This window comes from Chionomys nivalis, chromosome 1, assembly GCF_950005125.1.
Source record: "Chionomys nivalis chromosome 1, mChiNiv1.1, whole genome shotgun sequence".
Classification (NCBI taxonomy): domain Eukaryota; kingdom Metazoa; phylum Chordata; class Mammalia; order Rodentia; family Cricetidae; genus Chionomys; species Chionomys nivalis.
Window position 1 is genome coordinate 84,431,417 of NC_080086.1, and position 6,452 is coordinate 84,437,868.

The window sequence follows — 6,452 nt, forward strand, 5'->3', positions numbered from 1 at the left end:
CAGTCCAGTGCTCCAATGTGGATCTCTGTCTCAATCTCCATCCATCGCCAGATGAAGGTTCTATGGTGATATGCAAGATATTCATCAGTATGGCGATAGGATAGGGACATTTCAGGCTCCCTCTCCTCAGCTGCCCAAGGAACTAGCTGGGGACATCTCCGTGGACACCTGGGTACACCTCTAGAGTCAAGTCTCTTACCAACCCTAAAATGGCTCCTTTAATTAAGATATATACTTCCCTGCTCCCATATCCACCCTTCCTCCATTCCAACCATCCCATTCCCCCAAGCTCTTCCCATCCCCCCTTCTCACATTTTCTCGCAATCTCCCCTTACCCCCACCCCACCTCCACCCCCAAGATTCCAATTTTTGCCCTGCAATCTTGCCTCCTTCCAATATCCAGGAGGATAACTATATGTTTTTCTTTGGATTCACCTTCTTATTTCGCTTCTCTAGGATCACAGATTATAGACTCGATGTCCTCTATTTATGGCTAGAATCCACTTATGAGTGAGTACATCCCATACTCATCTTTTTGGGTCTGGGTTACCTCACTAAGGATAGTGTTTTCTATTTCCATCCATTTGCATGCAAAATTCAAGATGTCATTGTTTTATACAGCAGAGTAATACTCTAATGCATACATATTCCATACTTTCTTTATCCATTCTTCCATTGAGGGGCATCTAGGTTGTTTCCAGGTTGTGGCTATTACAAATAATGCTGCTGTGAACATAGTTGAACAAATATTTTAGTAGTATGATAGAGCATCTCTTGGGTATATTCCCAAGAGTGGTATTGCTGAATCCTGGAGTAGGTTGATCCTGAATTTCCTAAGAAACCACCACACTGATTTCCAAAGTGGTTGCACAAGTTTACATTCCCATCAGCAATGGATGAGTGTTCCCCTTACTCCACATTTTCTTCAGCAAAGGCTATCATTGGTGTTTTCTATTTTAGCCATTCTGACAGGTGTAAGATGGTATCTCAAAGTTGTTTTAATTTGCATTTCCCTGATCACTAAGGAAGCTTAACATGACCTTAAGTGTTTTTTGGCCATTTGAACTTCTTCTGTTGAGAATTCTCTGTTCAGTGCCCCATTTTTTAACTGGGTTAATTAGCATTTTAAGGTCTAGTTTCTTGAGTTCTTTATATATTTTGGAAATCAGACCTTTGTCTGTTGCGGGATTGGTGAAGATCTTCTCCCAGTCAGTAGGTTGTCTTTTTGTCTTAATGACAGTGCCATTTGCTTTACAAAAACTTCTCAGTTTTAGGAGGTCCCATTTATTCAATGTTGTCCTTATTGTCTGTGCTACTGGGGTTATATGTAGGAAGTGATCTCCTGTGCCCATGTGTTGTAGAGTACTTCCCACTTTATCTTCTATCAGGTTCAGTGTGTTCAGATTGATATTGAGGTCTTTAAATCATTTGGACTTGAGTTTTGTGCGTGGCGATAGATATGGATCTATTTTCATTCTTTTACAGGTTGACATCCAGTAATGCCAGCAACATTTGTTGAAGATGCTTTCTTTCTTTTTTTGTCAAAATTCAAAATTTATTTATTTTTAAAGTCTTACTTCTAGACTTCAAAAGCACTGACATCGAGTTTAAGCAAACAAATAAAATTGATCATCTTTGAGACTGATGGCTCAGTGGTTAAGGACATTGGCTGTTCTTCCAGAGGGCTTAGGTTCAATTCCCAGCACTTATATGGATGCTCACAACCATTTTAAATCCTTGTTCCAGAGGGAGCTAATGCCATCTTTTGGCATGTGGCATATGAGGCACCCAGACATGCATGCAGGCAAATCACCCATAAACATAAAATTATGTAAAAAAATCCATCAGCCTTTGGAAAAGCACCTGGAAAAGCATTAAACCTTATTCAACATTGCTCCATATCAAATGCAGCTTGAATAATTAATTGTACAATTAATTAAAAAGTTTAGCCACCTCACTGCTCTACAGTAAAATTTCAAGAACCATACATTATAATTTATTTTTTTTCCATTGTATACTTTTAGCTCCTTTGTCGAAAAAGGTGTTCATAGGTTTGTGGGTTAAAATCTGGGTTTTCTATTCAATTTCATTGGTCAACATCTCTGTTTTTGTGCCAATACCAAGCAGTTTTCATTACTGTAGCTCTATAATAGAGTTTGAAATCAGGGATGGTAATGCCTCCAGACGTTCCTTTATTGTATAGAATTGTTTTGGCTATCCTGGGTTTTTGGTTTTTCCATATAAAGTTGATTATTGTTCTCTCAAGGTCTCTGAAGAATTTTGTTGGGATTTTGATGCAGATTGCATTGAATCTATAGATTGCTTTTGGTAAAATTGCCATTTTTACTATGTTGATCCTCCCAATCCAAGAGCAAGGGAGATCCTTTCATTTTCTGGTGTCCTCTTGAATTTCTTTCTTCAAAGACTTAAAGTTCTTGTCAAATAGATCTTTCACTTCCTTGGTCTGAGTTACCCCAATATAGTTTATGCTATTTGTGGCTATCGTGAAAGGTGATGTTTCTCTGATTTCCCTCTCTGCTTCCTTATCTTTAGTGTATAGGAAGGCAACTGATTTTTTGGAGTTGATCTTGTATCCTGCTACATTACTAAAGGTGTTTATCAGCTGTAGGAGTTCTTTGGTAGAGTTTTTGGGGTCGCTTTTATATACTATCATATCATCTGTGAACGAAAGTTTGACTTCTTCCTTTCCAATACGAATCCCCTTGATGCCCTTATGTTGTCTTTTTGCTATTGCTAGAACTTCAAGAACTATATTGAAGAGGTATGGAGAGAGTGGACAGCCTTGTCGTGTTCCTGATTTTAGTGGGATGGCTTTGAGTTTCTCTCCATTTAATTTAATGTTAGCTGTTGGCTTGCTGTATATTGCTTTTATTGTATTTAGGAATGAACCTTGTATCCCTTGTCTCTCCAAGACCTTTATCATAATGGGGTGTTGAATTTTGTCAAATACTTTTTCCAGCATCTAAAGAAATGATCATGTTTTTTTTCCTTCAGTTTATTTATATGATGGATTACATTGATAGATTTTTGTATGTTGAACCAGCCCTGCCTCTCTGGGATGAAGCCTACTTGATCATAATGGATAATTTTTTGGATGTGTTCTTGGATTCAGTTTGTCAGTATTTTATTGAGAATTTTTGCTTAGATATTCTTGAGTGAGATTAGTCTGTAGTTCTCTTTCTTGGTTAAGTCTCTGTGTGGTTTTGGTATCAGAGTGACTGTAGCTTCATAAAAGGAGTTTGGCAATGACTCTTCTGTTTCTATCTTGTGAAACACATAAAGGAGTATAGGTATTAGCTCTTCTTGGAAGTTCTGGTAGAATTCTGCATTGAAACAATCTGGTCCAGGGCTTTTTTTTGGTAGGGAGGTTTCTGATGACAGCTTCCAATTTCTGGCTACTTACAGGTATATGGTACTTATCTTAAAAAGTGTCCATTTCTTTTACATTTTCCAATTTTGTGGCATACAGGCTTTTATAGTAAGCTCTAATGATTCTCTGAATTTCCTCTGTGTCTGTGGTTATGTCTCCCTTTTCATTTCTGATGTTGTTAATTTGCATGTTCTCTCTCTGCCATTTGATTAGTTTGGATAGGGGTTTGTCAATCTTGGTGATTTTCTCCAGGAACCAGCTTTTTGTTTCATTGATTCTTTTGATTGTTTTCTGTGTTTCTATTTTGTTGATTTCAGCCCTCAGTTTGATTATTTCCAGTCTTCTATTCCTCCTTGGTGAGTCTGCTTCTTTTTTTTTTCTAGAGCTTTTAGCTGTGCTGTTAAGTCTCTAATGTGTGCTTTCTCCATTTTCTTTATGTGGGCACTTAGTGCTATGAATTTTCCTCTTAGCAGTGCCTTCATAGTGTCCCATAGGTTTGGGTATGATGTGTCTTTATTTTTATTGAATTCAAGTAAGACTTTAATTTCTTTCTTTATTTCTTCCTTGACCCAGGGGTGGTTCAGTAGTTGACTGTTCAATTTCCATGAGTTTGTAGGCTTTCTGGGGTTAGAATTGTTGTTAAATTCTAACTTTATTGCATGGTGATCCGATAGTACACCAGGTGGTTACTACAATTTCTTTGTATCTATGGATGTTTGCTTTGTTACCAATTGTGTGATCAATTTTTGAGAAGGTTCCATGTGGTGCTGGGAAGAAGGTACATTCTTTTCTGTTTGGGTGGAATGTTCTATAGATGTCTGTTAAGTCCCTTTGGTTCATTACATCTGATAGTTCTCTTATTTCTCTGTTAAGTTTCTGTCTGGTTGACCTGTGCATTGGTGAGAGTGGAGTGTTGAAATCTCCTACTATTAAAGTGTGGGGTTTGATGTATGCTTTGAGTTGTAGTAATGTTTCTTTTGCATAAGTGGGTGCTTTTATATTAGGGGCATAGATATTCAGGATAGAGACTTCCTCCTGATGAATTGTTCCTGTTATGAGTATAAAGTGTCCATCTCCATATCTTCTGATTGATTTTAGTTTGAAATCAATCTTGTTAGATATTAGTATAGACACACCTGCTGGTTTCTTTGGTCCATTTGACTGGAAAATTTTTTCACATGCCTTTACCTGAGGTAGTGTCTGTCTGAATTTGAGATGTGCTTCTTGTAAGCAGCAGAATGTTGGATCCTGATTTTGTATCCATTCTCTTAACCTGTGCCTTTTTATAGGTGAATTGAGTCCACTGATATTAAGTGATATTAGTGACCAATTGTTGTTAGATCCGGTTATTTTTTTGGTGGTAGAGTTTGTGTGTTTCCCTTCTTTGAGTTGTGCTGGTGGAGGTTTTCAGATGCTTGTGTTATTATGGGTGTTGTTGGCTTCCTTGGTTTGTGATTTTCCTTCTAGTATTTTCTGTAATTCTGGGATTGTGGCAACGTATTGTTTAAATCTATTTTTGTCCTGGAATATCTTGTTTTCTTCATCGATGCTGAATGCAAGCTTTGCTGGGTATTGTAGTCTGGGCTTGCATCCATGTTCTCTTAGTGTCTGCAGCACATCTATCCAAGACCTTTTGGCTTTCATGGTTTCCATTGAGAAGTCAGGTGTAGTTCTGATAGGTTTCCCTTTATATGTTACTTGACCTTTTTCCTTTGCAGCTTTTAATATCTGTTCTTTATTCAGTATGCTTTGTGTTTTGATTATTATATGGTGCAGGAATGCTTTCTTTTGATCCAGTCTATTTGGTGTTCTGTATGCTTCTTGTACCTTCATATGAGTATCCTTCTTTAGGTTGGAAAAGTTTTCTTCTATAATTTTGTTGAATATATTTTCTGGGCCTTTGAGCTGTAATTCTTCTCCTTCTTCTACCTCTATTATTCTTAGGTTTGGTTTTCACAGTGTCCCAGATTTCCTGGATGTTTTGTGTTAAGAATTTGTTGGATTTGTTTTGTTCTTTAATCAGTGAGTTAGTTTCCTCTATAGTATCTTCAGTGTCTGAGATTCTTTCTTCTACCTCTTGTATTCTGTTGGTAATACTTGTCTCTGTAGTTCCTGTTTGTTTACCCAGAATTTCCATATCCAGCCTTCCCTTGGATTGTGTTTTCATCATTACTTCCATTTCATTTTTCAAGTCTTGAACTGTTTCCCTTACCTGTTTGATTGCTTTTTCTTGGGTATCTTTGAGAGATTTATTCATTTCATCTACCTTTTTGTTTGTCATCTTCTTTTCTTTATGGCAGTTTTTCACCTCCTGTTTAAGGTCCTCAATTATTTTCATATAGTGCCATTTAAAGTCAATTTTTTTCTATTTCTTCCTAGTAGGGTGCTCAATTCTTCTTGTTTTGGGATCCCTGGATTCTGGTGATGTCATGTTGCCTTTCAGGTTGTTGGAGGAATTCTTGCATTGGTGCCTGCCTATCTCTTCCTTCAAATGGAGGCAGGAGAGTCTTGGTGTCTTGGTCCAGTCTTTGCTGTGACTGACTCTCTGGGTGGGTCTCCTCAGTGCAGGAGCAGGAACTGTTCCTGTTCATCCTGATGGAACTCCTCAGAACTGAAACAGGGATGCCTGGTAGCCCAAGGACACCCCGGATAAAAGGGCAAACGTGGGGGCAGGGCAGGGTCGAGTAGAATGCAGCAGATCCTGCAGCACAAGCTAAGGGTACTTGCACTCCTTTGCGAGGACCTTTAGGCCTACCTGGCAGGCAGATACCCACCCCTCTGGGTGGATGGCCTTAGTGCAGGAGCAGGAAAATCTTCCTGAGCCAAGGACCTTGCAGACAATAGGGCAGGCTTGGGGGAGGCAGGGTCATGTGTAACAAAGACACCCCTGCAGCAGGAGCTGGGGGAGGGGGGCTGTGCTCTTTTCAGGACAGGCCACCGCACAATAGTACACACTCACCCATCCAGATAGAACTCCTTAGCATGAGCATTTATTTATTTATTTATTTTATTTATCTTTTTTTTTTTTTGGTTTTTTGAGACAGGGTTTCTCTGTGGTTTT